Source organism: Biomphalaria glabrata, chromosome 15 (genome assembly GCF_947242115.1).
Source record: "Biomphalaria glabrata chromosome 15, xgBioGlab47.1, whole genome shotgun sequence".
Taxonomy (NCBI): domain Eukaryota; kingdom Metazoa; phylum Mollusca; class Gastropoda; family Planorbidae; genus Biomphalaria; species Biomphalaria glabrata.
In genome coordinates, this window is record NC_074725.1 from 24,274,637 (window position 1) to 24,284,525 (window position 9,889).

The 9,889-nt window shown below is 33.8% G+C and overlaps 1 long non-coding RNA gene across 1 annotated transcript; it reads left to right on the forward strand.

Moving 5' to 3' along the window:
• Nucleotides 1-1,736: 1,736 nt before the first annotated feature.
• LOC129923152 (uncharacterized) lies at nt 1,737-9,478 on the forward strand. Its single transcript, XR_008775100.1, has 2 exons — nt 1,737-3,924; nt 9,240-9,478. It is a non-coding gene; the product is annotated as an uncharacterized LOC129923152 (long non-coding RNA).
• The last annotated feature ends 411 nt before the right edge of the window (nt 9,479-9,889 follow it).

A 9,889-nucleotide genomic window follows, 5' to 3' on the forward strand; every position in this document is an offset into this window, starting at 1 on the left:
GTGAATAGTCATCTGCCGAAATTGAAAAAACACTAAATGTGGTTCAACAAAGATGGCTAAGACAGATTTTAGGAGTCAGTTATAGAGATCGGGTCTAAATCAAGGAAATCCTATGCCGAACTGGGAGGCGACCCCTTAGTAAGATTGTGACAGAGCGACGCATGAGGTTTGCGGGACATTTTCTCCGACAAAATGAATAACGCATAATAAGAGTTGCGATGACATCCTAGTACAACTTGGCGCTACACATTCATAGAGGTCCTCAGGGCAGGTGGGAAGAGGCTTCAGACATTACCAGTGACAGATTTTTGTGGAAACAGCTTGACGGCAAATGCGCCGAACGGCGCGGGAGGGTCTAAGTCAGTAAGAATAGCACATTAGGTTTTTGAAATAAAATTTTTTAATAGCAGGAAAATTCACTGTAGATACCTGAGAATATGCATTTTGTTGGCTTTCAATACCAGAAATAGCGCTCCCCCAAGACCCCCTTGCTGGCTATGGCGGGGAGTCTCAATTTTTCCACTAACTCCAGGACACAATGACACAATAAACTTCTTCCGAAAAAACTGAAGAGTCAGAATGTAATAAAGATTATGTACACACGCACACATACATAAATACATATAAATATATTTTTTTACGCGGGGGGGGGGGAGGGGGCGATAAAAAATCCCCCCAAGCCCCCCCCCCCCGAAAAAAATCCAGGCTACGCCCATGATATATATATGGTGTTTAAACTCCTCCCGCTCTAATAAAACAAATTCCTCCCCGGGGGGGGGGGGGGGAGGGGGTAAACCCTCTTCCAATAAAAACAAGTACAACGACTGTCATGTGATCCAATGACACTAGCCCAGGGGGCTTTGAGGTAAAAATCTTTTTCAATGAAAACTATAGAAAACCTACAGTCACAAAATTCCATGAGCGTATCCAAGTTGCCATTAGGAGTTTGGAGGTTAAACACCCATCTTAATATAACGATGGGGGTTGAGGTTAACCATCCCCTCCATGAAAAAAACTAAAGCAAAACTTTCAATATTTTTTTGGTTTGTATGTTTGTGTGTGTGTGTGTGTGTGCAAAGAAAAAATTGCCCCACCCAAATAATAATAGTAACTACCCCTATAATATTTGATTTAATCAATTTGATAAATAATATATTGATATCAGTTTCCAGATTATAAATTACCTCTGAGCGTTAATCACTTGGTTAGAAAATTAAATATCTTAAAGATTTCTTAAATTCTTTTTCTATTCACGGCAGCTAACACTCATACACAATAACATGTTCTATTCAGCTGATATGTAATGTAGAATGGGTTTTAATGTAGAATGGGTTTTCATGTAAAATGGGTTATAATGACTACTTCCAATTAATAAATAAATTATGGCTTTTATATAGCGCTACTTTCAGCTTTTGTCCAATCTCAATTGTAAACCAGTGGGGGTAGGGGGTATCTAGAAAAATGTTTTTCGTCCTCTGCTCTAGTCGGGTGTCGAACCTCGAGCCCCCTTCATAGGTAGCCAAGCCAAGCCAAGTTCAAGCGCACTTAGCCTCTAGACCACGTCCCAATATCTATGTATATATGTGTGTGTGTGTGTGTGTGTGTGTGTGTGTGTGTGTGTGTGTGTGTGTGTGTGTGTGTGTGTGTGTGTGTGTGTGTGTGTGTGTGTGTGTGTGTGTGTGTGTGTGTGTGTGTGTGTGTGTGTGTGTGTATGTATGTATGTATGTATGTATGTATCTATCTATCTATCTATCTATCTATCTATCTATCTATTGTTAGACACCTTATTTATATAGGTTAGTTATTTAGCGACGCACCATAGGAGACGCATATTGAACGGGACTAGTGACGTTTGGGATATGTTGGGTTAGAGACCGGAAAATCAGTTAGCGATAGAACACTCCAGGGTAACGACGTGTTTAGTGACAGAGACTTCTACTGTGGCCCTTTTATCAGAATAAATCTATGTACAATTGTTCATCAGAGTCGACTACATCTCTTCACTTGTTAAAAACAGATGTACTTGTTTTTGTCTGACTTGTTGTTCAACTACACGTAATACACCCGAACAATTATACCCAAACGCTTGCTGAGTAATTGGTTGACTTCAAGACAGCCTGAATAAGCAACATCACAGTGGCGACCCCGAACCTCGAAGCCGGACCCCTGATGAAGCCGAACATCGAACCGGACCTCGAAGCAGAACGTTTACTCAGGTGAGGGTCGTGCACTCGAAGTTATAAGATTTCATCGGAGTACGGCTGAACACAGCATCATCGCAGAGTGACTTTGTTCTGGATCTACAAGCAGTCATCGCCTGTTTGATCGCACGTTCAACGAGCCGTTAACTCAGGGTGACCTTCGTCAGGACAGTAATCATCGCAACGTCTGGTTGAGTAGACTTAACCAGTATATTATCAAAGCCTGATCTTCATATGCTGAATCGACCTACAACCAGAGAAACCGTTCATTCATAACGGGTGAGAGATCGTTAGTGAACCTGTTGGACATATTTTTTCTTCGTCATAGGAGCCACATAGAGTATCAAGTTTTACCTCGTCAGTTTCGAGAAGGACAGTTTGCCCGCTGTCAGAAGTATTGTGAGTACTACAAGTTTGGTAGCTAACTAAATCGCTCTGTCGTCTTACCCTTGGAGAGATTCTTGTGGAGCAGTTTGCTCATTGAACCGGTTGCTTACCACGTTTATAACGGTCACTGTGTTTAACCTTTGGAAGGTTAGTGAAGTAATCTTTATCAGTACTGAACATTGATATATTTAGTATTCGTCGGTCTAGACCATACCTAGACTTGTTAGCAGTGAAGTTGTGGAAACAGCTACATCCACTTAATTTCGTTGAAAACCGTTAATCGTGTAACGGAACGTCGTCGGAGGTGACCTTGGTTTCACCTAGTCTACATTGGACAGTTTGGTCTAGTGAAGCAGAGTACAACAGCAAACTTCGTCGTACTACCAGAGTAGCAGCAGAAGCAGTGAACTATTTTAGAAAATCGTTATTCGTCAGTCGTCCAGATCAAGTTGCCGTCAAGAGACTGTTATTTGTCAGTAGTCGTCTACACAAGTCAAGTCATCGCCAAAAGAACCGTTAACCTATTCGTCAGTAACTGTGTACACAAAGTCGTCAGAACTACACATACGGTCATCAACAGTCGTCAAAGAAACTGAAACATTTTGCTGTGGCATATCAGGACATCTGTGGCATTACGTGGGATACTGGTAGCACCGGAGAACAGAGTCAGAACTGGAAGAGAGGCAGTGGAATTTGTTGTGATCTAGCATATTCGGGAGTCCGAACAAAGGGATCTTTCTTATCAAAAGCTAAGTGCCATTTTTCTTATTAGTGTATGTTTAGATTGCCCTTAGAAATAGATTTTGTCTAAATTTGGTATGTTAGCCTGAGTAAAATCAGGTGGTGCTGAAGCCTTAAACCCGTTCGGGGTAAAGACATAATTTAGATGAAAAGCTATATTATACGTTTAGGGTTGTAATTTGTTTTGTTTGTATAAACGTCATATCCGTTGTTGCCTAGTTACTTCGTGACGTTATCATTGTGTGCCATATTGTCATATCCCAACCCATAGCGATAGTCTCATTTAATTATTTCATTTGTTTATATTATTTTAAATTATTTATTTTTATTAATTTAATTAGATCTGTATTTTTTTTCACTTAATGATAGAAAGTGCGGGTAGGATTCTTTTACTGTAAATCAGACTAAAATAATTTTAGTTTGAGCGGTTAAAATCAAATAGGATTTTGCCATGAGAATAATGCCGAAACTGGCTATGTAGTCAAACACTATCGTCTGGCTAAATATAGATCTACAAATTTTTGTACATCTCTTTGGTACAATTAAATCATCTAGACTCTAATTTGAAATATTATTAATTGAAAAATGAATGAAGGTAGTACATTCTAGATATATGTATCTTGTTGAAGATATATTTGACATTGTATACACATATTTGTTTCGTATGGTTAAATAGAACCATAATCTACTCTAGATCTAGACTCTAGACAGTCTTTGAATTTACTCTAAACACTTCACTCATTCACTGTGACTTCAGTCATACCAGGTTTTAAAATTGATCATAATTATTCATACTAGATCTAATAGTCATAGTGCTCTTGATAACTAGATCTAAATGGTATTATTATACATACTATAATGTACTAGATTTAAATTTGTGTGATACTAGACCTAATATACAGATTTGAATATAACCATAATAACTCAGACTAGATTTATACATTTACTAAATCTATAGATAGAGACATAACATTTAAAATTTGTATAAAAGTGTGGAAAAACTTAAATATAAAATAAGTTTAAAGTATAGTCATAACCAATATAGGCTAAGTAAAAATATATATAAAATATAAAATACAATGGCTACATCATCATATGTGGACCTTAAGGAGGTTAAGGAAACAGCTATGCAGGATGGAAAGACCATGGAGTTAAAAGGAAAAGACTTAGCAGCTTATGTACAGCAAGTTGTGAAGGAAGAGATAGAGAGACAGAAAGAAGAAAAAAGACAAGAGATAGAAAGACAAGAAAGAATCAGAAAAGAGGAACAAGAAAGGCAAGACAAAGAGAGAGAAAAGATTAGAGAACATGAAGCTAAAATGGAGAAGATGAGATTGGATGCAGCACAAGCCAGAGCTCAAACTGAACAAGGAAATAACACAAATAACTCAAATAATTATACCACTCAAAGAGACAACCCTAATTCACAGACATGGCTAAAGAGAAAGATACAAAGTTTTGATGAACAGAAGGATGACATTGGTGATTTCCTGAAAAGATATGAGGCAAAAATGTCTACATTTAATATGCCTGAAGAAGAATGGTCTGAAATACTGATAGACTTTGTTCATGGCCAAGCTCTAACAATATGCCAAAATCATGACCATCATATTGATGATAGCTATCAGGTTTTAAAAAGAGAGTTATTGAATGCCTATGGTCATAATGCTACAACTTTTAGAAAGAAATATTTTGACAATATACCATCATTAGGAATAGAACCCCAAACTACTATTAATATGGAAAAGGATTTTTTCAATAAGTGGGTAAAATTAGAAAAAGTGAATAACTCTTATGAGGGATTAAAAAATTTTATTCTAGTGGACAACTTTGTAAATAAATGTGATCCTCAGTTACAATCTTTTATTAAAGAAAGAAACCCCAAAACTATAGATGAAATAACAGAGATAATGAGAGTATACAAAAATGCCTATCCAAATAAACCATTTTCTGACAGGGATAAGAGCAAAGTAGATTTAATAGGATACACCAAAGAAAATGTTGATAGAAGTAGAAATAGAAACAGATCAAATAGTGGAAATAGAAAATATAATGAAATAACCTGTTTTAAATGTCAAGGAAAAGGTCATATAGCAGCTAACTGTAGAAGAGGGAATAGTAGGTCTGGAAGTAGAAATAGATACAATGAACAAAATAACAGTAGATATAGGAGTAGAGATAGGAATGACAGGGGAAATTATAGAAATAGGAGTTACAGTAGGGAATACAAAAATAAAGGTACAGATAGGGTATATTTCATGGAAGGAAATAGGAACAATTTTGCAGTGTACCCAGGGTTTGTAGATAGAATTCCGGTGGAATTAATCAGGGATTCAGGTTGTAACACTTTGGCAGTAAAAACTAAATTTGTCAAACCTCATTGGTATAAAGGGTTTACTAAGAAAGTAGAATTAGCAGATGGCACCGTAAGGGAATTTAAAGCTATAAGGGTATACATTGAAACTCCATTTTTCACTGGTTATTGTGATGGCATTGCAATACCAGAAATGAGATATGATATGTTAGTAGGAAACATAAAAGGAGTTAAAGAATGTTCAAGAAAAGAATTAGAAGACTGGCAAAACAAATACAAAAACATAAGACAAAATCATGAAAACATAGAAATACAAAATATAACAAGTATGATAATAACAAGATCAATGGATAAAAAAGATGAGAAACAGGAAAATACAATAAATGTAATAAGTAAGGATGAAGAAAAAGAAACCAGTAATGTAATACAAATAGAAAATACAGATGTTAAGGAAAGAGAGATAGAAAATGAAACACAAAATAGTCTTGAAACACAAATATCTCAAAGTGAAAAAGAAACAACACCCACATTTGCATTAGAACAAATGAATGACAATATTATTGGGAAAATTTATTCAAGAATATCAGATAAAACCAATAATAATCCAATGGAGAAATTTTGTATAGAGAATAAAATATTATTTAGACAAACAAGTAATGATAACAAGAAAATAAAACAACTTGTCTTACCACAGAAATATTGGAAAGATGTTTTAATCATGACACACGATAATAATTTAGCAGCACATAGGGGAGTAAAGAAATGTTATAGGAATTTGTCAAAACAAGTATTTTGGCCCAAAATGAAAGCAACAATAAACAAATACATAAACTCATGTGACATATGTCAAAAGAGATCTAACAAAAGCTTAGTGAATAAAGCACCTATTCAAGAAATGAATGAACCTACAGCACCATTTCAGAAAGTATCTATTGATTTAATAGGTCCTTTAATTCAAACTGAAAATAATAACAAATACATTCTAACAGTAATAGACATGTTTAGTAGATACCCAGAGGCAATCCCATTATCAAATACAAGTGCAGAGAATATCATTAATGCCATAACTCAAAAAGTAATTACAAGACATGGTATACCTAAAATTATATTGAGTGATCAGGGATCTCAGTTTAAGTCAGAACAATTTAAGAAATGGACTAAACAATATAATATACAACACATATACTCTTCGGTTTACCACCCAGAGAGTAACGGTTTATGTGAACGATATGGTGGTTCATTAAAAAGATCACTAACAAAAATAATTCAGAATAATCAGAACAAGTGGGATCATTACATTAACTATGTACTATTTGCTCATAGAAACAACATACATGAAGCAACACAATTTTCACCATATGAAATAATACATGGAAGAAAACCTAGAGATGAATTAGATGTTTTTAAAGAAAATCTAATAGACAATGAGAATAAATTAAATAATGACAGTGAAACAACAATCACAACAGAATTGAAAGAAATATGGACTCAAGCATATAACAACAACAAGAAGTATAAACAAAGTGCTCATGAGAATATAAATAAGAAAAGACAATTGAAAACACTAGAAGTAGGAAACAATGTATTAATATTAATAAATGACCTGAAAAATAAAATTGGTAAACAATGGAAAGGTCCATTTAAAGTGATAAAACAAATTAATGATGTGAATTATCAAATTGAAATAAATGGGAAAATTAAAACATATCACATAAATAATTTGAAACTGTATCATGCTAGAGAAGATGAGTTAATACAAAACATTCAGGAGGAAATAGAAAATAACTTTTCAGAAAGAGAAGAATGCTTGATGATAATAACAAATGAAAATCACAATGAAAATGATATTAAGGAAATACCTGTAATAGAAACAAAAGAGAATCAAACTTGGCAAAAGATTAATCTTAATAATTTAAATAAGGAAAAGTCAAAAGATATAACTAAAATAATACAGGAATACAAAGAAATTTTTTCCAGCATACCAGGAAAAACTAATATTATTAAACATGACATTAAAGTAACAGATCCAAAACCTATCAAGCTTAAGCCATATAGAATACCGCTACATTTACAAGACAAAGTAAAGAAAGAAATAGACAATTTACTAGAATCAGGTATAATTGAGCCATCAACATCTCCTTATGCTTCACCAATTGTGATAGCCAAAAAGAAGAATGGAGATATAAGGTTATGTATTGATTATAGGAAACTTAACAACATCACAGAATTTGACCCATATCCAATGCCAAATATAGAGGATATTTTACATAAATTAAATGGAGCAAAATTTTTTACTAAATTAGATTTAACTAAAGGTTATTGGCAAATACCTTTAACAGAAAATGCAAAACCTTACACAGCATTTGTAACACCATATGGTATTTTGCAATGGAATTATATGAGTTTTGGATTAGTAAATGCACCTGCCACATTTAATAGAATGATGAACATGATAATTGGAAACAAAGAAAATGTTATTTGCTATTTGGATGACATATGTATTTTTAATAATAGTTGGGAGGAACATTTGGTAGATGTAAAAGAAGTATTCAAAATAATAAAAGAAAGTGGACTTACAATTCAAGCAGAAAAAGTAGAAATAGGATTGGAGGAAATAATTTTCTTAGGACATAAAGTAAATAACAACATGATTAGCCCTATTGAAGATAACATAAAGAAAGTACTTAATATTGAAATACCTACAACAAAAAGACAAATTAAAAGTATATTGGGAATAGTAAATTATTACAGAAAGTTTATAAAGAACTTAGCAGAAATAGTGAATCCACTAAATGACTTACTTAAAAAAGGAAAACCTCAAAAAGTAGTTTGTAATGAGGAATGTGTGAAAGCTATTGACAGAATTAAAGATGTTTTTAGTCATGAACTAATATTAAGACTACCTGATAAAGACAAAATATTTTATGTCACAACTGATGCATCTGGTAATGCTATTGGTGGTTGTCTAATGCAGAACTATGATAACTTACATCCGATATTATATGTAAGTAGAAAATTGTCAGAGGCAGAGAAAAAATATAGTGTCATTGAAAGAGAAGCCTTAGCTGTAATATGGGTAATTACTAAGCTAGAGAGCTATTTAATAGGAAGGAAATTCATATTATTAACTGATCATAAACCTATTCAGTATATACAGCAAAAGAGCATGAAAAACAGTCGTGTTTATAGATGGTTCTTAGCACTACAGGAATATAAATTTGAAGTGAAAGCTATTAGTGGATCTGTGAATATTGTAGCTGATCTATTGTCTAGAATGACATTGAAATGAAATAATTTTGTAAATAAACTATGATTATAGTGATTATGTAATATATATTAATATATTGGCACAATTCATATGTTATGGAAAAGGGAGATAAGTAAATTTGATGTTAAGCATTTAAAAGTAAGTATGGATATTTTTTTTTTTTTTTTGTGTGAATCATTTCATATATCATTGACGAAAGTTAGTTCTATGGAAAAGGGTGAGTATAAAAGAAAAATGGACAAAAGCGTATAAAAGGGTGGTAAGAAAAAATTTATTGAATATGTAAATAAAGTCTATAATTGTTTTTTGAAATGTTGTATTTTATCAGATTACTGCCAGTGAAGAACATTTGTGAGTGTATGACGTGCCCATAAGATGCCACATTTTCCTCCATGATGAACTGTGTACTAATGAAGATGATTCTGGAATGTTATGAACATTGACATTGAATATGAGGAACTGTCAAGTAAGGATGAAGATGTCAAGATGAAGATGTCAAGATTTTATGTTTGTTGTCTTCCCCTTAAATTGAAAATGCCCTTGTAAGACTTGACAGTAGTGGAAAAATATTGACATATTTTTTTTTCAAGGGGGGGAGGAATCTGTTAGACACCTTATTTATATAGGTTAGTTAGTTAGCGACGCACCATAGAAGACGCATATTGAACGGGACTAGTGACGTTTGGGATATGTTGGGTTAGAGACCGGAAAATCAGTTAGCGATAGAACACTCCAGGGTAACGACGTGTTTAGTGACAGAGACTTCTACTGTGGCCCTTTTATCAGAATAAATCTATGTACAATTGTTCATCAGAGTCGACTACATCTCTTCACTTGTTAAAAACAGATGTACTTGTTTTTGTCTGACTTGTTGTTCAACTACACGTAATACACCCGAACAATTATACCCAAACGCTTGCTGAGTAATTGGTTGACTTCAAGACAGCCTGAATAAGCAACATCACACTATCTATCTAT